At 49.4% G+C, this 23,124-nt stretch overlaps 1 long non-coding RNA gene across 1 annotated transcript; it reads left to right on the forward strand.

Annotated features, from left to right (window-relative positions):
* The first annotated feature begins 3,401 nt into the window (after nucleotides 1-3,401).
* LOC123931459 lies at nucleotides 3,402-8,417 on the forward strand. The gene is made up of 3 exons (XR_006816268.1): nucleotides 3,402-3,452; nucleotides 3,586-3,638; nucleotides 8,242-8,417. It is a non-coding gene; the product is annotated as an uncharacterized LOC123931459 (long non-coding RNA).
* The last annotated feature ends 14,707 nt before the right edge of the window (nucleotides 8,418-23,124 follow it).

Here is a 23,124-nt window from a genome sequence, read left to right on the forward strand (position 1 = left end):
CAAAGCTGCTGAGTTCTCTGGTCACTACTGCCACTGCCAGGGCCTCTCCGTCCGGCAGTCACAGTCACAACCTCACCAGGGCCTGTGCACAGGGGTTGTGAAACTTCCTCTATAGCTAGCTGTGTCCTCACCCACTGGCTCTGACCGCAGACCCTGGAGGAAGTGCCCAGCTGTGTGGGGTCTGCCCCCACGGGGCTGGGGATGGTCTTCCGGAGCCCTCCAGGATCCCCCCCCCCACCATTTCTGCCCTCACCGATCGAGCAGAGCAGGCCACTTGCTGAGGATATTAAAACCCAGTAGAGCAAGGCACTCAAAGACAATCTGTTCTGTTCCTAACACCTCCAACCACGTCACGCCTCTCTGTTACAAGCTCTCCTCGAATGCAGGAGGAGGACATTTCGCAGAAGTTAGCACAGTGTGGAATTCTATATTGTCCTCGCCCAGTTAGTCCACAACCACCAGGGGCCCACTGGTCGGCCGGCTAATCCAGGTTTGTTCCAGGAGAGCTGGGGTGAGGTCTGTGCTGGGGATCAGGCTCTGGGAGTGGACAGTGGATCCCCCACTTCTCCCCAGGTTCCAAGATTCCCAAACTGCGGTCTCGGAAACGCCCTCCCCGTTCTGTCCCTTTATTTGGATCTCCCCACTCCCTGCTCTGCTCTGGGACTCTGCCTTTGAAGCCAAGTGAGTAGGGAAAAGCTTGCCAGGGTGATGTAACACAGAATCCAGAATCCATGCAGCTAGCTAGGACAGGTCTGTCTTTCTCCCCCAAGAGAAATATGTGTTTCATATTTCTTGGCCTCTGGCATGAGGCCAGCAGGTGGCTCTGTTCCAGACACAGCGCGTACCAGACTGCTGGATGCAAATGGCTTCCACACCCCCGTCTAGGGTGGTCGCTGCTGCTCTCTCCAGACCCCGGGCAGTAGGATGGAAGAAAACAAATGGAGAGGGAGCGATTTTCTTAGGAAACCCCGCGCCATTCACTACACAGATCATCCCCCTCCTACCCCAACCCTCCCAAGCAGTCACATGACCAAGGTAGTGGCGGTGTGGTGGGGGATGGTGCAGGGGATGGCACGTGTCTCTAATGGGCCATCAGGTGCCCAGATAAAATTCAAAGTGTTCTTCTGCTAAAATAGAACCTGGGGAGGCAGAGTGACTAACAGCCTCCAGCGTCATGCCAGAAGGTTATGTTTTCCGAAGCAAAAAAGCAGATTTTTTTTCCATCTTCCTTTCTCCTGGAACGCACAACTATAACCACAGTCAGCGCTTCAACTAGCAATTTTTTTCCCTCCCTATTCAAGTGGGGGGAAAATTGCCTTCATTGGAAAAAAACAAAAAACAAGAAACCACGAAGCAAGGAACACGCAGTCATCTGCAAAACTGATATGTCCTGAGCTTCTTAGAAGAAAGCCTTCTCCCCACCATCAGCAAATCCCTGCACCAGCTCATTGCTCAGGCAGCAGACAGAGGGGTTCCCTGGGGGACCCTGTGATGGTGTCGAAGTCTGAGGGGTATCAGGGACATGGTGGGGCAGCTCCCGGAGCCAAGGGAGGCCGCCAGGATGCAGGCAGGGCAGGCCAACGAGGAGCCCCAGTGAAGGCGAGTGCAGGGCCCTGCCGAGGATTCCGCTGCAGGATAGGCTGGCCTTCAGGTTGGGTCACAGGGGCCTGGGGTTGGCTGGCCAGCAGGAGGAGCCCAGCCGCGCAGGCAGCAGAGCCTGATGGGTAAGTGCACAGCTGGGGAGGTGGCCACCTGCATTTGAGCTGGCTCTGGGAGTGGCCTGCATCTCCACTCGTCAGATAGTCGTTGTGTGTTACATTCATCACGAGCACCTTCATGATGGACTTTGTTCACTATGTGCAGACTGGATATCCAGCCTCGACGGGGCGTGCTCTTGTAAGACATCCAGGAAGGCTGCCATGGGTCTTGTCTCCTGCTTTTTTTTTTTTTTTTTAAGATTTTTGGGGCTCCTGGGTGGCTCAGTGGGTTAAGCCTCTTGCCTTCGGCTCAGGTCATGATCTCAGCATCCTGGGATGGAACCCTGCATTGGGTTCTCTGCTGGGCAGGGAGCCTGCTTCCGCCTCTCTTTCTTCCTGCCTCTAGGCCTACTTGTAATCTCTGTCTGTCAAATAAATAAATAAAAATCTTAAAAAAAAATCTGAATTAGCCTTGGTTAAAATGAACAGATACCCTGCACCACATGGGGATTTGATGAGAAGCCTTGAAAGGAAGGTATGTTTGTTGCTGGGGTGCTCGGAGGACATAATTGCTGATGCGCCCTTTCTCGCTGAGTGAGGACACGTGGGTAAGCGAATGTTTATGACCCAATGTCCGGGGACGCAGTGGATGAGGGTCTGTGATGTTATGATTTATAATAAGAGATGACCCACACTCTCACTCCCTCTAACTCAGCAATGAAAAAACAAAGGTCCCTATCAGAGGAGCCCAGGAAGAAAATAAGTTGATTCAATAAATGCATATTCCAGACCTTTTAAAAAGCATCAAGCCATCTTATCCAAAATGTAGCGTGTCCTCTAGTCCCGCCTCCAGTAACAAGTGCCTTCATTTTATTGCCGAGCAGAGATACGACATCAGCCGAACTGACTTCTGTCCGTCCAGCTGGTTCTAGGAGCAATTCTGCTGGTCAGAGTTAGTATGAAAACCGACTGGGACCAGTGCTCGCCCCACACATCTGAACACACTCAAGAAAGTTAATGGACACAACGCAGGGCAGGTGGGAGTTATCCTTTACAGCTGAGCACAGTGGGAGCGAGTCACGTACTTAACGGTGGCCGAAAATCATAAACAATGTTATGTATATTTGTACGTTTATGTATTTTTTTGTCATCTCTTCACCCAGCCTGAGGCTCTGACTCACAACCCCGAGGTCAAGACTCACATGCCCTTCCTGGTGAGCCTGCCAGGCGCCTCACACACAATGTTAATCGTAAAAGTCGAATTTATTTATTATAAAATAAGGAATAACATAAAATAGATAATGACATAAAATAAATAACAAAATAAAAATAAAGCTATAAAATAAAAAACAAAAGATAAACATTAAAAAATAAAAAATAAAATTTTAAAGTAAAATAATAAAAATCAATAAAATAAAATAAAATAAAATGGAAAACAAAAACCCCTGAGCTCCCAAGGACAGTGGCCCCCAAATTCGGGATTATGTCCCTAGAGGCCCAGGAGGTGGGGCCCCTGGCTGGGTTTGGCAGGCTGACCTCTGACCTCCGCCCGCGGCCGCAGAGGGCCCGCACCCGCCGAGGGCCCGCGCCACCAGCAGAGGGCGCTCCGACACAGCAGATGCCCCCCGGGCCGGCGTCGCGCCGGGAGCCGCAGCCAGGTGAGCCGGCCCCGCCCACTTGCGGGGGCGTCTCCGCGGGGTAACCTGAGCGGCCGCTCCTGGAAATCATCTGTGGGCAACAAGGCCGTTGAGCAAGGTAAGCAGAGTTCCCCGAACCGGAGGAAACACTAAGGAATGCAAATGAAGGCCGGCATCGTTCTCAGGCAAACGGAGGGGGATCACCTGTCTCAGGATGCCCGCGGGCAGCAGGTGACACCTCTATTCCCCAGACCGTCTGCGGAGGAGACTGTCTTCCTGGATCCAGCTCCGAGGAAGGTCACAGGTATTTTCAAGGCCGCCGGATAACTTGGTGATTGGAAGGCAGCGCAAGCAATTAACTTGTTTAAAGAGTGAGCAGGGGAGGGAGGCAGATCCAGGGAGGGAAGGGGAGAGGGGGAGAGAGAGAAGCAGAGAGCGGAAGCTGGGCGAGCCTCCCTTCTGTGGGCTAGTCCTGGCTGCACCTCGCAGCAAGCAGTCCCTCCGGAGACTGATCACCTACGGCATGGTTGGGGAAAAGGGATGGGGTTGTGTCCCCCAAATGGTTTTCCCCAGGTACAGATAATCCCATGGAGTCAGGAAGACAGTAGCGAGGTCGTGGAGTCCTGTTAGAATGCCTCAAGGAAGCAAGATAAGACGGGTGGCCAGCTGTCACCATGACCCTCCCCATCCGTCCGGGCCCCGCGGCTGAGTTCCCGACACACTGTAGGCAGGCGCAGAATATTTGGCAAATGGTTGTGCTGGGGTGCTGGGTCATTTGCAGCTGGATTCCTTTCACTTGGTTGCACGAAGCGTGGGGAAACCTGCCGCCAGACCCGAAAGGACAATGCATTTTCCCAGATGCTGACAGGTGGCTAGGAAGTCCTCCTCCCGACACACCACGGAAAACCCGCCATCCCCAGACAGCGGGACTCTCCTCTTGTGCCTGACCTAGGTTTAGCTTCTGGGGTGTTATTTATCCGAATGTGTATTCACTGAGATCCTGAATTTCAGGCTAAGCTATCTCACGTTTTAAAGAACCATCACATTCTGTTTCACTGTGTGCCGCAAAAATAGGTATTACTGGGCGCCTGGGTGGCTCAGTGGGTTAAAGCCTCTGCCTTCGGCTCAGGTCATGATCCCAGGGTCCTGGGATCAAGCCCAGCCTCGAGCTCTCTGCTCAGCAAGCAGCCTGCTTTCCTTCCTCTCTCTCTGCCTGCCTCTCTGCCTACTTGTGATCTCTCTCTGTCGAATAAATAAGTAAAATCTTTTTTAAAAAAATAAAAGAATAGGTATTACATTTTGTCAAATGCCCCTTGAGCATGTCTGGGGATGGTCACAGCGTTCTTTCTTTACTTCTCTCTGTTAAGATGATAAATTACTGATTTCCTGATCTGGGTCATCCCTGCACCCCCCACTCAGCCAAAATGTATTTTTGTTCCTTTGTTTTAATATGTTGCTGAGTATCCTTTGCCTACCAAACCACTCTCTCCTGGAACACAGCCCTGCAGTCGAAACCCTTGATGCTGATCTAATATTCTGTCCCTTCTAAGTCAACTTGATCTATTGCTCAGATGTCTAAATAATTGTTTTCCTCTTTAAAAAAGAAAAAAAAAAGAAAAAAAAGCCAAGTAGTTTTTCTAGAAGCTGAGGACTGGTTTTGGTTAGTTTTTCTTTCTTTCTTTTTTTTTTTAATATATTTTATTTATTTAGGGAGGGAGCACCACTGGGGAGCAGCAGAGGGAGAGGGAGAAGCAGACTCCCCGCTGAGCAGGGAGTCCAGTTTGGGGCTCCATCCCAGCACCCCGAGATCATGACCTGAGCCCAAGGCAGACGCTTAACCACCTGAGCCCCACAGGCACCTCTTGGCTGGCTTTTCTAGTTACATCCTGGGCCTTTCCGTTTGAAGGCCCACATCTCAAATTTCAGGAATTTTTTTTAAGATTCTGGCCTTTATTCTCTGTCTCCCTCCCTTGCTTTGGATTTTCTTCTTTAGGTCTTTCCTCCTCTCTCCTCTTTCCTCTCACTTTCTGGGGAGTGGTCAGCTATGGTCATTTATATCTGGTTGTTTTTCTTCTTTTCATCCTCAATTTCACCTACCATGTGTTCTGTGGGTCTGTTCATTCCTACTACAGTTCAGCTGTCATTTTTAAAATATCTTCTTTTTTTCCCTTTTTTTTTCCAATTTACATCTAAAATATCTTCTTCAACATTTCTAGTCCTCTCCTGACCTCCCTCGGTGCCTCTTTGGGCATCTTCTGAGATTTCCCTGCGTGATATCCTCGTCTTCACAGTGTGATGCTGTGATTTTGAATGAGACGTCCGTCTCTGGCTGAGCCCTGTGGGCTTGCATTTTGGGGTTCCTGGGGACACTGGCCCACCTAGTGTCCCTGCAGATGGTGTCCACAGGTATCTTCCTCTGCCGCGTTTGTTGATAAGGAAGGAATGGGGGGAGAAGATTCAGAAAGGAATCGTTGAGGCCTCTCTCTGCATGTATTCCATATTCCTTGAAGACGTGCTCAGGCTTGGCCGGCGTGCACTCATTCACTCACTCATTCGTTCTCAGAGCTCTCTTAGGCCCACTGGAGACAGAGCCGGTCCCAGGTACCTGCCCCATCACATCCCTGGGGATGCCCGGCAAGCTCACGAGATGCAGGGAGAAGCGGGCAGCAGATGCCATCCTGCTCAGCAGAACAAAACAATTACTCATGTTTCTCATCAAATCTAAGGCTCGGGAAGAGGAATATAAACAGTTGGCACACAGAGCCCCTCGCTTGGTTCCACTCGTTCCAGGGCTGTTGTCACGTGCCTCTCGGACAGCCCGGGCTGGAGCCCGCCCCCGCCAGCGGGTCCTTCTGTAACTGTTCTCCAGCACGAGACCCGGAACACCAGAGGTCTCAGGGAAAAGTCCCCTGGATTCGTGAATCAGCTGCGGAAAAAATAAGCTCCTTCGGTTTGTTCTCAAGCAGGGTTTCTGAGGCCCAGCAGAGCTGGAAACGGGGGCTGAGTCCTTCTGTGGCTGGTTGTGGGGGTAGCTGCTGGGCTTCCAGGTCTGGCCTCTACCCCCTGTGTGTCGGCAGCTGCCTCCCTTTCCCCTAACAGAGACACCCAAAACTGTCTTGGGACACTGAAGTCATGGGGGGGGGGATGTAATCATCCCCTTTTATTCTGTGTTTTTGATGCTTTGACATATTGGGGTCTGGCTGACCCTGGAGGGACTGCCCTATTCAGGTCTAGCTGATTCCTAGAAACAGCAAAGTGGCCTTTGAATGTGTCTTTCCTATAGAGACGCCCCCTTCATGGCCCCTCTTCTCTGCTCTTATCACCAGGGACCAGGCATCCAGGACACCCCCTAATGGCCAAGAGCCCATCCTAAATCTGTGCACACTCCCTCCCCCTTTCCTTCCCATAGTAACCCCCAGAAAGGCTCTTGGTCATGCTTTCCCCTCCCTCTGCCTCCTGTCGGACCCTGGTGCCTCGACTTGGGGTGGCGTGCCCCCTCCTCCTGGGATCCGGGAAGGTACCTGGGCTGTTTTTACTACAGGTGGTTCTGACAGCAAACCACACCCACAACCAGTTCTCCAGCTTTCCAGACGCCGAGTGTCCGGTGATTCGCGTCCCTTCTGACCCTATGAGTTAAGGCTCGGTCCCACCAGACTCCCCGCCCCCTTCAGATCTGCAAGTCCCAGTTCACACCCCCATACGTCTGACCAAATGGCCATAAACCAGGGGTTCCCACAGGCCCCCTCCTCGGGTTTGACAATGTGCTGGAATGGTCCGCGGGACTCCGGAAAGTGCTTTGCTGAAAACCTGATAATTATCACAGACACCACTCAGGTGTAGCCCCACATAAGAAGAGATGTACTGGGACACCTGCAGGCTAGGCCGGCAGAACAACTCTTAATCTCAAGGGGGTGAGTTGAAGCCCCACACTGGGCATAGAGTTTACTTACAAAAATAAATAAAATACAATTCACAGATCTGTACCCCTGAGACTAATAATACATTATATGTTAATTTAAAAAAATTTTTAAAGCAAAAATAAATAAATAAATAAAATACAATCTCCTAGAAGGAACCATGTGCCCAGACTCGAACACCTCTATAAAAAGAGATGCATAGAGCAAGGTTTGGGGTGGGGGTGGGGGGGGTTGCCCTCTGAGGGCTCATCATCCTCCTGGCACCTTGATGGGTTTGCCAACCCAGAAGCTCACCAAACTCCATCATTCAGGGGTTTTGTGAAGGTTTCATCACATAGGCATAATTGATTAAATCTGAGTGATGGACTCCACGTCCAGCCCCTCCCCTACCCCGGGCGCAGGCTCCAATCCTCCAGTCACACCTGGGCTTTGGTGGCAGCCAGCCCCCATCTGAAGCCAGGTCGGGGCCACCAGTCAGCTCCCCAGCATGCAAAAGACACCGCTCCAGAGAGCCCAGGCATGTTGGGAGCCGAGTGCCAGGAACTGCGCACGAAGACCAAATATTAGAACAAGAGGTGCTCCTGTGCCCCATCACTCAGGAAATCACAACAGTTTTAGAAGCTGAGTCAGGAGCCCAGACAAAGCCCAGTTATAAACTACGTTTTTTCTTTCCTTTTTTTTAAGGTCTTATTTATTTGTCAGAGAGAGAGTACAAGCAAGGGAAAAGGCAGGCAGAGGGAGAAGCAAGCTCCCTGCTGAGCACGGGGCCCAATGTGGGACTCGATCCCAGGACCCTGGGGTTATGACCTGAGCCGAAGGCAGACACCTAACTGACTGAGCCACTGAGGGAGGAAGCCCTAAATTATGTTTTCAATGGCAAACAATTGCCCTGATCTGTTGGCCTCACTATCCCTGAAGAATAATAAAAAGTCTATTTTTTTTTTTTTAGTTTTTTTCTAAATCCCAGTTAACGTGTTATATTCATTTCAGGTGTACGAGATAGTGATTCCTACAACACCTGGTTCTCATCACGACAAATGCACGCCTTCATCCCCATCACCTGGTTCCCCCTCCCCCACCTACCCTCTGGTGACCATCAGTTCTCTACAGTTAAGAGTCTATTTCTCTGTTTGTCTTTTTTCCCCTTTGTTTATTTGTTTTATGAGTGAAATCATATGTAAAAACCTCCATTTTATTTGATTGTTTCTTGGCTCATTATTATTTTTAAAGATTTTATTTATTTGATGGAGAGAAAGAGAGAGAGAGCACGCGCCCAAGCAGGGGGAGCCGCAGGCAGAGGGAGAAGCAGACTCCCCGCAGTGCAGCGAGCCTGACCTGGACTCGATCCCAGGATTCCGGGGGATCAGGGATCATGACCTGAGCAGAAGGCCGATGCTTAACCGACTGAGCCACCCAGGTACCCCTATTTATTTGTTTGTTTAGGATTTTTTTCCCTTTTTTTAAAGACTGATTTATTGTGGGGAGAGGGGGTGCTTTGGGGAGGGGCAGAGGGAGACAGTCTCAGGCAGACCCCTGCTGAGCTCGGAGCCCACTGTCACCACCCAGACATCATGGCCTGAGCCAAAATCAAGAGTCAGACGCTTACCTGACTGAGCCGCCCAGGCGCCCCCAAAACCTCTATTTTAAAACGGGGCAAAACTGCCTCCCGCTGGGTACCATGGTTCTAAACTTCATCTGTTAAATTCATTTATTTGTTTTATGCACAGAATAACTTTGCAAGTAGGAATAACATTGTCCCAAGTTCTAAAATAGATAATCTCTGCGGTCATTTTATTTTATTTACTTAAGTCCTCTGTACACCCAATGTGGAGCTTGAATTCACAACCCAGGAGATAAAGAGTCTTGTGATGCTCTTCTGACTGAGCCAGCCAAGTGCCCCAAGGCTGGTTTAAATTTGTTAGCTTTTTTTTTTTTAAGTAATCTCTGTGCTCCACGTGGGGCTCGAACTCGTGACTCAGATCTCCAGCGAGCTGGCCAGAAAGCCCTGTCTGCAATCTTCTTCTTCTTCTTTTTTTTTTTTAAAGATTTTATTTATTTATTTGACAGACAGAGATCACAAGTAGGCAGAGAGGCTGCCAGAGGGGGAGGGGGAAGCAGGCTCCCTGCTGAGCAGATAGCTCTGATGTGGGGCTCGATCCCAGGACCCCGAGATCATGACCTGAGCCGAAGGTAGAGGCTTTAACCCACTGAGCCACCCAGGCACCCCATATGTCTGCAATCTTTTTGAGAGAATTCAGAACAGGTCTCCCCAAAAAGGTGCCCCTTTGGCATGTGTGTTTTTCTGAGCTGAAGGCAACTGAGACCTTGCAGGCCCAGGAGAAACTTCTGTCCCTCACTTAACTACTTAGAAGACTCTAAACTGGGGGGTCTTTTCCAGAATTAGAGCTATTACCAAAGACGGGATTTGTCTGAGGGCCCCATCTGCACGGCAGGGCAGACATCTATTACCACACGTGTGTTCTTACTGCCCTGCTCCCCTCTGAGGCCCCGGCCCTCAGCCCCGTCCTCAGCTCCGGTGGCACGGAGACCTGCCTCAATTTACCTCTCTGTCTTGGAACCTCATACAGGCAAAAGTCAATTTGATTTTTCCTGCTAATCTGTCTCATGTTGGTTTAATTCTTAGAACAGCCTTTGAAGGGTAGAGGAGATTTTCTCCTCCCCAAACTCTATAGGTGAAGATACTTAAAACTGTGTTAGCAAGGTCATAGCCAATGGTTAATTATCACAAGACTTTGTGAAGGTTTTTTTCCCCCATTTTAAAAAAAAATTGAAGTATAGTTTTTATTGTGGCTTTTTTTTTTTTTTTGAGAGGGTGGGAATGGGATTGGGGAGGGGCAGAGGGGGAGAGAGAGAGAGAGATAATCTCAAGCAGACTCTCTGCTGAGCCCAGAGCCTATCCTAGACTTGATCTCATGACCTTGAGCTCAGAGCTGAGCAGAAATCGAGAGTCAGATGCTCCACCGACTTGCCGCCCAGGTGCCCCCAGCAGAAGTATAGTGACACAATGTTACTGCAGTTTCAAGTGTACAAGCAAGTGATTCCACGAGTACACACAGTACTCTGGGCTCACCCCTAGTGTAGCCGCTGCCGTCAGTAATTGTCACAAGCTCGTAGAGCAAGCTCCCTTCCCTTTTATAATCTCCTTCATAGCTTCCGATGGCCAGACTGTTGTGCAACAAGCATTTCAACAAACCTAACTGTTCATTACTGACAGTCACAGTTTCGAGGTTTCAAGGTGATGAGCCTCAGGACTATTTGAAAAGAAAAAAAAAACCCTATGTTATTCAAGCAGTGTCTTTTATGATGGCGAGTTAGAGAATAAATATAATTTGGACTCTCATTTGAAGATGTTTGGTACGTCAATGTTTGCTCTCTTTTTTCTGAACTGTTTACACAAAGGTTAATGACTAACCTAGTTACGAGGGCTCACTCACTCCTGTCAGCCACTCAAGATTTTCTGAGGGTGCCTGGCTGACTCGGTCAGAGGAGCATGTGACTCTTGATCTCAGGGTCACAAGTTTGAGCACCCCACTGGGAGTAGAGATGACAGAAAAAGGTAAAATCTTAAAAAAAAAAAAAAGAAGAAGAAGAAGAAGAAGAAGGTGGGGTATGCTCCTGGGTGGTTCAGTTGGTTAAATGTCTGCCTTCTGCTCTGGTCATGATCCCAGGGTCCTGGGATCAAGTCCTGCACTGGAGCTCCTTGCTCCGTGAAGTGTCTGCTGCTTCTTCTCCCTCTGCTCCTATCCCAGCTCCCCACCCCCACTCGTGGGAGCTCTATCACTCTCTCTCTCTCTCTCTCTCAGATCAATCAATAAATAAAATCTTAAGAAAAAAATTTTATTAAAAAAATTCATGGTTTTTCTCAATAACTACATGTTGAAACTCAGGGCCTCTGGTTTCCATGACAATTTTGATAAAGGATCGGGCTTATCATCCATATTTCTTATTTGCACAGAATTAAATAAGCCCCGAGGGGACAGCCGGAACTGTGTTTCTGATGGAGTCTGTCCTTGCCTGGCATGTCTCCTACTCATCAAGCTGGGGTAACCAGAATAGGTAACGTCTATTGAGCACCAACTGTGTTAGGAATCGATCCAAACCCTTTCACGCATTAAATAATTTAATCTGAGGTATGTGTTAGCACAGAGAGCTGAAGTGATCTGCCAGTCATCTGTTGCTCTGCGAGAAACTTCTCAAAATTGGAAGAGCTGAAAACAATAATGATTTCTTACTTCCCACGGTTGCCGGGGTTGGTTGGGCTCTCGGCTCTGCAGGGTGCTGACTGGAGGGACTCGGGAAGCTTCGTTCAGTCGGGGGCTAAAATCCAAGATGGGGTCCCTCGGACGCCTGGAGCCTTGGTGGGAATGAAGGGACCACCGGGGGGTCTTCCTCCAGGTCACTCATCAGAGTCTAGTGTGGAGCTTCTCAGCTGCTGGCTGGCTTCCAACCCAGTGAAATCAGAAGCTGCCAAGTCTCCTACTGCCTGGGCTGAGAAGTCACACAGAGCCACTCCCAGCATGTGCTGTTGGCCCAGGCAAGTCACCTGACCACAGGGGAGGTCAGCAAACTCCACCTCTCCATGGGACGAGCAACATGATTCCACAGACCGGGGAGGAATTGTCCGCCACAGTCGTTGTAATAAAGCACATAACGGGCATTTCATCTCTAAATGGTGGAGAGAGGATTGGAAGCTCGGCTGTTTGGGCCACGCCCTTGCTCGTAACCCTGATGCTCTTCAGCTTCTCCCTGCACACTTCCAAAGACCTGTGCCAAGGACTGCTCAGAAGCAGACCCACCTCCTCTGAAGTTCCCAGCAAAGTCTTGTAGGTTAACGTTAATTTTATGTGTCAGCCTGACTGGACCACGGGGCACCCAGATATTTGGTCAAGCATTATTCCAGGCATGTTCCTGGAGGAGGGTGGTCCTGGAGGAGATTAACCTTGGAATCAGCACTCTTAAGTTAAGCAGATGGCCCTCCGTAGTTTGGGTGGGCCTCCTCTAATCAGTTGAAGACCTGAATAGACCAAAAAGTTCTTTCTGCCTGACTGCCTTTGGGCTGTGAAACTCATTTTTGTTTCTGCCTTTGGCTCTTTCTGGGTCTCAAGCCTGTCAGCCTTCAGCTGAGAACTACACCACCGGCTCTTCTGGGTCTCTAGTTTGCTGGATGAAAATCTTGGGACTTGTCAGCCTCCATAATTTTATATAGAAGTTACATACACATAAATATATGCATATATATATATATATATATATATATATATATATATATATAAAAGCACAAATAACTGCTTTGTCGTCTGTCATCCTATCATCCTATCAGCTGTGACCACTGAGGGAGCAACTCTTCCAGGTGGGAGAGGCCAAACCCCCAAGTGCATTCATCTGCTTCCCATAACACCATAGCCCAGATCCCCTGGATGCATTCATTGGCTTCCCAGAATATTCCAAATGAGCCCTGCCTCCTCGTACACTGTGAGTCTGCAATGCCTCCGTAAAAAGCATTTAATAACTCCAGGAATAGCTCCTTTCTCTTAACCTTCTCACTATGCTCCAGGCATTCTTCCAAATCCTCTGAGAGGCTGAGCTGCTGACTCTGAGTGGGAAGCAGGACCTCAGCCCCGTCAGAGCCCACCTCCCCTGGGGAGCCTCGGAAACTGGAAGTATTGGCAGCTCATTCCTCAAGAACATGTCTGTCAAGGCCTGGGACTTTGTAATTCCTACACACCCATGTGCCATCTCATCCCTGTTTCACGGATGCTGGCAGAAGACTTGCACTCCCGAGTCACAAAGGATTTATTCCCAGGGCACAGCATGCAGGAGGACCCCCATGCTTGTGCTGGTTTTCCGGGTCCCCCGTGTCCCACCCAGGCAATGCAGAGGGGCACAGGTGGGCTATGCCCATGTAATCGTGTCATTGAAGCTGAAGAACGCCAGCTCGGGGGTCTGTCTCTGATAGAGTGCGCCTCTCTCTGTTCTTTGTCCCAGAAGGAGACAGCCCCTCACCCACCAAGGCTGCTTGTGGCAAACTCAGCCCCTGAGAAGTGGCCAGATGGGCAGTGGAGAGCCGCGTATCCCAGCACCAACAGCCTCTGCCAGCAACATGGCCCTATGTACCCGGCGGGGTGACTGGGCCACCTGGTCGGGAATGGATGCCATTCGGTCATCAAGACACTGAGTCAGCATTTCCTGGAGCTGGGGGATCCCTCCAATCATCTCACCCACCGGCCCTGGATGGATGTAGCCTTATGGCGTGCATCTATAATTCTAGTCCTTGTCCCCTCTGACAAGACTATCTGTTCTCGAGTGTGTGTGCATCTCCCTCCCTATAGACAGACCCAGACCAGCTCCCCGAGGACCTGTCTTTCAGCTGTATCTCCCTCAGACTCTGCTTGTTCTTAGACCCCACTCCATTCATCTTACTCATTTTATTTTTTTAAAGATTTTATTCATGTGTTTGAGACAGAGCATGAGCAGGGAGAGGGCAGAGGGAGAAGACGACTGCCCCCTGAGCAGGGAGCCTGATGTGGGACTTGATCCCAGGACCCTGAGATCATGATCTGAGCCAAAGGCCTAATGGATGGAGCCATCGAAGGGCCATTTGACTCATTTCATTTGACTCATTTTAGAACAAGCAAACACACTCCCACTCCCCAACACACACACACTTTAATGTCCTCGTCCCACTCCCAGGAATGCTCGGCTCTAAGACATTCAGGCCCCAAGCAGAGAGGCCTTCTTGGATCGCCTGCCTTGGAGCCCCACCTGGTCACCCCCATAGCGTGGACCTCAAGGCCTCACCTGCAGGACCTGTAACAGGCACAGGGCTCTCTGTCAATACCACTGGGTGGGCATCGCCCCTGTCAGCATGCTGACCCCGCTGCCCCATGGCCACCCAGTGCCCACACTGGCATCTTTCCCCAGGGCCCCTGCCTGCTCTGGCCTCCTCACTTCCCTTCTCATCTCTACTGCAGCGACCTTGCTGGCTTTTCTCCACCCAGCATGGTGGTTTTAAGCAGAGCAATCAGATTATGTCATTTGCAGTTTTAAAAGCCTCAAACTGCTTCCTTTTCCACTTTGAACAAAAGCCAGAGTCTCTATCATGTCCTCAAACACCTTCCACCATTCAGCTCCTGCTCACCTCATTTCTGCCTCCCGCCGGCCATCTCTGTCCCACACCGCATCAGCCTAAAAGCTCTTTGCCATATGGCGACTGGATCCCTTTGATGCAAGGTCCTGAAGCTGATTCCTTCTGGTGCTTGAAATGTCCAGACTCCCCCTCTTCCACTCCCTATGTGGCTGGCTTCTCCTAATCCCTCCATTCTGGCTCCGAAGTCACCGACTCCAAGTGGCCTCTCCCACCAAGTCATGATCCTGGGGCATGGTCACACCGTGCCTTTCATGTTTGAAAGGATCTGATCCACATCTCTTCCATCTGCCTTGTCTGCCTCTCTCCCCAGATCCTGTGCCCTGGGTGGGCCATGTCTGTCTCATCTATGGCCATCTGCCCCTCCCATGCAGCCAACCAATTCTTGCTGGAGGAAAGAAGAAAAGAAGCTTTGTGGTCTTTATCAATGCTAGGGATAAATGAACTCTCTCATCACAGTTCCTAGAGCAAGATCTCAGCATGCAGGAGCCCTCTTGGGACCAGATTCGCCCAGTCCACCTACTCGCTTTCCTGAAACACCCCCACACCAGACTCATGTCTAAGAATATAGCAGGAGACCTCAGGTGGGGAGAGAGCCCCGGGCCCGCCCCGTCTCTCACTCTCCAGGCCCATGTTTTTCTGGGAAACAAGGCATGGTTCTGGAGACCTCCTTAGACCCTTTTGCCAGCCCTGGAACCGATCCCGTTTGCCAGGGTGGTCACAGCCTGACTCCTAGAACAGAGGGTCCTAGCACTAAATATCGGGGCAGAGCCCCAGTCTGGAGATCATGGACCCTTGGGTCAAATTCTGGCCTTGATTCCAGCCGTCTGTTTGGGGACTTACCAGTTGCTACTACTTATCGCTATGTCTACCTTTGCCACAAGCCAGGTGTCTTCTCCCCAGGGACAAACCCACCGCAGTCTCCTTCCAGAAGCACTCCTTCTCCTGCATAAGGCTTCCTTTTGGCCAGATTCTATTTCGTGCCCAGCTTTGACTCAGGAATCCTTTTACATGGTAAACTGCAGAGTGTAAAGTACTTCTACATGAAGGAAGAGATGCAACATCTAGGAACAGAAGATTGCAACAGCATCCACAGGCCTGGAGGGCATTACGCAAGATGAGGGAAGCCAGAGAGAAAGACAAATACCATGGGATAGCACATGTGGTATCTGAAGAAGCTGACCTCCTAGACTTCAGAGTAGAATGGCAGATACCAGGGGGGTGGGAAAAGTGGGGAGATGTTAGTCAAAGGGTACAAACTGGCAACTGGTAGATAAATCAGTCTTAGAGATGTAACCCACAGCATTGTGATTACAGTTCACAACTCTGTATTATAAACTTCAGAGTTGCTAAGAGACTAGATCTTAATTATTCTCACTGTAGCGAAATGGTAAGTCTATGACATGATGGAGATGTTAGCTAATGCTAAGGTGACAATGTTGCAATATATAAATGTAACAAGTCAGGGAACAATGTTGCAATATATAAATGTATTTAATCAGGACACTATTGGGATATAACTGTATCAAGTCAAGGGACACTGTTGCAATATATAAGTGTATCAAATCGGAACACGATTGGGATATATAAATGTATCAAATCAGGGAACACTGTTGCAATATATAAGTGTATCAGGGGCGCCTGGTTGGCTCAGTCAGTTTAAGCATTGGATTCTTGATCTCAGCGCAGGTCTTAATCTTGCGAGTTCAAGCTCATATTGAGCTCCACACTGGGTGTGGAGTCTGCTTAAAAACAAAAACCAATCAATCAAATCAACAGGTGTACAACTTGAACTTACACAGTGTTGGGGCGCCTGGGTGGCTCACATAGTTAAGCATGGGCCTTTGGCTTGGGTCATGGTCTCCAAGTTCTGGGATCGAGCCCCATGTCGTGCTCCCTGCTCTGCGGGGAATCTGCTTCTCCCTCTTCCTCTGCCTCTCCCACTGCTTTGCGTTCTGTCTTTGTCTCTCTCTCTCAAATGTCATTTTTAAAAAAAGATAAACTTACACAATGTTATATGTCAGTTATATCTCAATAAAAATCAAAATTTTAAGTCCAACAGTCCCCCACCCATTCCCGTTTTCCAGTTTCTCAATCCCCCCACCCCTTAACCACTTCATTATCTTCTCCAGAAATTCACAGCATCTACAAGAATGTATTTCATGGTTAGCAAGTGACAAGATGCCACGATTTGGAGGCGCTGTCCTAAATGTTCTCCTTGCTTTGAGCTTTGTAATTAATACATAACTGTTAGGTGGGAAACACATTTGTGGGTTTAAGAAATGCAAAAATGTACACATCAAAAGTTCTTACCCGTGCTGTCATACTTAATCACTTGCCAGGCATCCTTCCCTTACAGGCCACCACGTTGACAAGTTTCTTATGCAACCCTCCAGTGTTTATGCAAAACCTAGAAGATAGGAAAATATATTCCCATTTTTAAACCTTTCCTCACACAAATGATGACGTAATCCTGGTCTGTTCTTGCTTATCTTACTAGGAAATAGATTCTGGAGATTTTCCTATGCTCCATCCAGTTAAATAACTGTAGCTCAACTGAGTAGGGTCACCTGGCTGGCTCAGTTAGTAGAACATGTCTCTTGATCTCAGGGTCATGAGTTCAAACCCCATGCTGGAATTAGAGATTGCTTTAAAAAAGAATTTTAAAAAATAGAAACAAAAGCTCGACTGAGTAAATTTATTTTTTAAAAGACTTTATATATTCGTTTGACAGAGAGAGGGAGAGAGCATGAGCAGGTGGAATCAGCAGAGGGAGAGGAAGAAGCAGGCTCCCCACTGAGCAGGCAGCCTGATGAGGAGCTCCATCCCAGGATCCTGGGGTCAGGGCCCAAGGTGAAGGCAGATGCTTAACCGGCTGAGTCACCCAGATTCCCCAGAAAAGGATAGGTTTTTAAAGGCAGAAAAAAGTAAATTATTAGCAAAGAATGCATTATGTTAGGCAATGCATTTGCCTGAGGGCATTCCCCTGAGGGAAACCGAGGAGCTGTCCCAACCACACTGGTGCCTACCAGAGGATTCCAGGTTGACTGATTAGAAGTCACAAAGGTGGTGGGTAATAGGGAGGGCACTTATTGCATGGAGCACTGGGTGTGGTGCAAAAATAATGAATACTGTTACGCTGAAAATAAATTTAAAAAAAGTCACTTTCTAAATTACATTTAGGTTAGGTATTAAGTCTTGGTTTGCTGATGTGGGGTTTTAATACAAGTGACTCCATCTGGGGTCTGCAGTCCCCATTTTAATACCCTCACACCTTTGTGAATTATTAAATTCTCCTCCAGTTACCCATTAAAGTTTTGTGGCTCCCTGCTCCAAAGGTGCCCAGTACCCCGACATGTCTGAAACCCCCTGGAATGTGGAAGGGCATTATGGGGATGTGGGATATGGATACTTTGGGGGCCAGACCATTATCAAAGGTAGTTGGGGTTTTTTTTTAATTATTTATTTGGGAGACAGAGCATGAGCAGGGAGAGGGGCAGAGGGAGGAGCAGTCTCCCCACTGAGCTGGGAGCCCCAAGCAGCACTCGATTCCAGGACTCTAAGATTATGACCTGAGCTAAGGAAAATGCTTATGTGACGGAGCCCCCCAGGTGCCCCTCAAAGGTAGCTTTTGATGAGCGGATGCCTTAGTCCATTCAGGCCCCTATAACAAAATACCTGTGAACCGGGTGGTTTATGAACAACCTAAATTTACTTGTCACGCTTTTGGAGGCAAGAAGACCAGATCAATGTGCGGGCTGATTCTGCCTCTGCAAGAGCTCACTTCCTGGCTCAGAGAGGGCTGTCTGTCTTTTCCCTGTGTCCCCGCATGGGAAGGGGCAAGGAGGGATTTCTGGGGTCTCCTTTTTTTTAAAAAAATTTTAAAGATTTTATTTATTTATTTGACGGAGAGAGAAAGATCACAAGGAGGCAGAGAGGCAGGCAGAGGGAGAGGGGGAAGCAGGCTTCCCACTGAGCAGAGAGGTCGATGGCTCTATCCTAGGACCCTGAGATCATGAACTGAGCTGAAAGCAGAGGCTTAACCCACTGAGCCACCCAGGCGCCCTTGGGGTCTCTTTTGTAAGGGCATCAATCCCATCCACCAAGGTTCCACCCTTATGATCTAAACCTCCCCAAATCATCCCACTGGGGGTTTCATTATTGGGGGGGGGGGGCACAGACATTCAATCTATAGCAAGAAAAGTCCTGTTTCAGGTAATTCAAACTTTCTGTTTCTATACAATGCTCTGTGTCCTGTTAAGAAATCTCTGTCAATCCCAATATTCTGAAGATGCTTTCCAATGCCTTAATCTTTTCTTAAAGTTTATTCATTCATTCATTCATTCATTCATTCATTCATTCATTTATGTAATCTCCATGCCCAGCGAGGGCCTTGAACTCACAACCCTGAGATCAAGAGTCACATGCTCCTCTGACTGAGCCAACCAGGTGCCCCCTTGAATACTTATTGTTTTATATTTCACAGTTAGCTCAAAGTCATCTGGAAATTTATTTGCAGGTGTGGTAGGAGTGGGGGGTTGTTTGGGGTAAATTCTCTACCCTTCCAAGGGATTTCTGGATGGCCTAAGAATTAAACTGACACGGGACACATGCACAGGGGAAAACCAAATTTAATTTTGCACATGCAGGATCCCCACATACACGAGAGTTTCCAAGACAGAGAGAAAGGCTGAGGCAGGTCTCTGTGCCACACAGAGCTGAGGACAGGGCTGGAGGCCGAGGCCTCAGAAGGCAGCAGGGCAGTAAGAACACACGTGTGGTAATAGATGTCTGCCCTGCTGTGCAGATGGGGCCCTCAGATAAAACCCGTCTTCGAGGGCACCTGGGTGGCTCAGTGGGTTGGAGCCTCTGCCTTTGGCTCAGGTCATGATCCCAGGGTCCTGGGATCGAGCCCTGCATCGGGCTCTCTGCTCAGCGGGGAGCCTGCTTCCTCCTCTCTCTCTGTTTGCCTCTCTGCCTACTTGTGCTGTCTATCAAATAAATTAATAAAAATAAAAAATCTTTAAAGCCCGTCTTTGGTAATAGCCCTAATTCTGGAAAAGACCCCCAATTTAGAGTCTCCTAGGTAGTTAAGTGAAGGGCAAAAGTTTCTCTGGGGCCTACAGGGTCTCGATCGCCTTCAGTCCCAAATAGTCCACATGCCAAAGTGGGACCTTTTGGGGAGACCTGATCTGAACCTGTTCAGGGCCATTAGCTCAGCAAGAGTCAAACAACAACAAGAACATCCAAACCCCCAAACCCTCCTTTCTCCACTGCAATGCGAGGTATGTTTGTTCCTGAGTCAAGTGAGTTTCTTTTCTTTTCTTTTTTTAAGATTTTATTTATTCATTTGTCAAAGAAAGAGCACAAGCAGAGGGAGAGGGAGAAGCAGGCTCCCCACTGAACAGGGAGGCCCGATGCGGGACTCAGGACTCGATCCCAGGACACAGGGATCGTGATCTGAGTTGAAGGCAGACGCTTCACCACCTGAGCCCCCCAGGCTGCCCAAGTGACTTCCTGTGTGTGTGTTTCATCCCCCTTTGCCTGTCTGAGAATGCCACCTTAGTGACCCCCTCCCACACCCTCCCCCAAGCCCCTCCGTGGCTCTGGACTCAGCCCCGTCACCACCCTGCCCTTCCCACCTCCTCCGGGCATGTGCGGCTGCTCTGCCCTGCGCCTCCTCCCTCAGACTCCTTGGGAGGCCGCATCTCCTGGTCCTTCAGTGCTGCGCTCACGCCATCCCCTTCTCCGACCTCTCAGTCTGGAACAGACCCCCGGTGTCCTCCACATACTTGAGTCCCTTCGCAGACACCACCTGTGTCTGTTTTTGCATTTGCTGTCTCCCCCTCAACCGTGTGTCCAGAGCCCTGAGGAACCCGTGACCTGTTCCCGGGCCCTGCGCCCTGCGCTCCTCAGGGCCGTGACTCCGCTTGGAATGAGCAAGAAGGAAAAGGTGCCTCTTCCACATACTGAAGCCTGCATTCCATCTTCACAGTCCCCTAGAGGGTGGCCTACCGTGGATGCGCCCCCAGGGCCGGGCCCTGCAGGCCAACCCGAGCTGTTTTTGTGAGTTTTCCCTGAACTGCGCCTTTTCACTACAGATTTAGAAAGAGACCACAAGTGCTGGAAGCCAAGGTTCATTCAGCCCTAGGGGACCCGCGAGGAGTAATTCTTAGGCCCCATGCCTGGTCCCTCCGAGGTCATGCAGAGGTTAGTGGGGCCAGATGGCCATCACGGTGGGGATGACCCCAGCCACCTGGGCCACAGCCTGGCACACAGAGCCCTGGGGTCCTACAGCAGGTACCGGCTGCATCTCACACCTGCAGGTGACGGGCACTGGGACAAATCCAGCCTGGCCTCCAGCCTTCCAACTGTGTGTGTTTGATCCCCACCATTTTATTTTTAATTTTTTTTAAAGATTTTATTTATTTATTTGACAGAGATCACAAGTAGGCAGAGAGGCAGGCAGAGAGAGAGAAGGGAGGAAGCAGGCTCCCTGCTGAGCAGAGAGCCCCATGCGGGGCTCGATCCCAGGACCCTGGGATCATGACCTGAGCCGAAGGCAGAGGCTTAACCCACTGAGCCACCCAGGCGCCCCGATCCCCACCATTTTAATCGGAGAAAGGGAGCTCAGTAAGGAAGAGGCATCTGTATTCATTTATCATCATAAGGCTCCTTGCCTGGCAGATTAAAAATAGCCCGTTAAAATGCATGCATGCGTACTTACACGTTTTTGACTTGGTAATATATTTACCCCGGCAGAGGATTCAGAAAATACCGAAAAGGGGTGGATACTGAAAAATAAGTCTCTTGCCCATGCCCGCATGCCAGCTGCCCTGTTCTCCTGTCCCTCTGGTCCGACCCGATTTCTTTTGTATCTTTCCGGAACTTTCCACAACATACTGTAGACAATGTTAGGATGTGTTAGGTATCGTACTGTACGTAATTAGAGTCTACTGCTGTGGAGCCGTCCTTCTAAGCATTTCACGCGCATTGAGTCGTGTAATCTACACTTAGATATAATAGGAAATAATTGGGTAATAGGTTTAAAATTTAAAATGTATCCATAGACATGGAGAAGTTTCATTTCCACCCCCATACCCCCATCTCACTTTCTGCCTGCCCTTGCAGACCCTTGTGTCTTCTCACAGTGTTTAAACAAACACCAGCAAATAGGGGTGCCTGGGTGGGTCTGTGGGTGAAGCGTCTTCCTTGGGCTCGGGTCTGACCTGGGGTCCTCAGACTGAGCCCCGCACGTCAGGCTCCCTGTTCAGCGGGGAGTCTGCCTCTCGCTCTCCCTCTGCAGCAACCCCTGCTTGTGCTCTCTCTCTGTCAAATACATAAAATCTTAAAAAAACAAAAAACAAAAACCAGCAAATAGACTTATTCTAATTTTAAGTATTCCCACACAAAAGGTTAAATCCTCTTATACCATTCTGTGTCTTGCCTTCTTCATTAAGTCCATACCCTGGAAAATTTTCCATTTAGGTAAACAGAGCTCTTCTAATTCCTTTATTTATTTATTTATTTATTTTCTTTTAAAGATATGCACAGGGCTGCATTATCAGGAGGCATCCGCGGTTGCGTTTGCCTGTCGGTTCCTCTCTAGCTGGGGACTTGATCTGTTTCCCATCTGATAAGAACATTTAGCAGGGGAGTTTTACGAATCGACTAGATTTCCTTCCTCACCTCCTCCCCACACACAAATGCCACCTACGTCTTCAAAACAGAGGACTCCAGTCTGTTTGACTTAAGGAGGATGAAAGTCACCATCTGTTAATCCAATCTGCGTTGTGGAGGAAAAGGGAAAATCGTCTCATGGGCATGACATCGCCTTTCAGATCCCATGGAGGGTAGTTCCTGAGGGTCTCCTACAGGGTAGCACTGGCATCCAGAGCTCCTCGCCACTGAGGTCCTGCTTTGCAAATGCCATCTTTCTGGGTCTAAGAAGCAGGGGAGGCATTTACGGGAGGGACCCTGAGTAAATCACATGCTGCATGGGAAGGCTAGACAATCAAGCTTGGGAATTTGGTGGGAAGCCAAGAACAGACCAGCAGAATGTCCCTAAAGTCATGTGGAAACCGCAGCCAGCCCGGAAGCTGCCCCGGGGCCACCACTGTCTCCACTGGACACTCCCTCCTCCCCATTCTTGACCAATTCATGAAGCCTTCCTACTTCCCCCTGCACTCTGAATTTCCCCGTGTCCTAGCCTCTTTCCTGTCTAATCAGAGTCCCAGGAGGAAGCATTTCATGACCCCTACCTACCTCCCAGGGATAGGAGGAAGGCAGGTCTGGTCCCCTAGGCTTCCTAAAAAATCAGACACGAGCCCCCACCATAGTACCCACAGTGGGGAACTACATCCAAAATAAGGTGGGGGCCTAGATACTGGGAAGCCCCAAAATATCTGGCATTGTCTATAGCATTTATAGGGTCTGTAGACTCCTGCCCTGATACCAGGGACCAGGAAAACCCCTTCACAGCGCAGCAGCCTTGGCGGGCCACAGATGTCTAAGAGCTCTGGTGACTGCAACTTCCTACTTATTCAGTGTTTGGGTTTTTTATTGTTGTTGTTGTTTTTAAAGCACTAATAGATATTCAGTTTTGCCAAATACTCTTTGCATAGATGGGATCATATAATTTTCTTCCTACCTGCTCTGCAAACGTGAAACCTCTCATTAATGGTCTCTGAACATGAGCCATTTCTACA

This window comes from Meles meles, chromosome 19, assembly GCF_922984935.1.
Source record: "Meles meles chromosome 19, mMelMel3.1 paternal haplotype, whole genome shotgun sequence".
NCBI lineage: Eukaryota > Metazoa > Chordata > Mammalia > Carnivora > Mustelidae > Meles > Meles meles.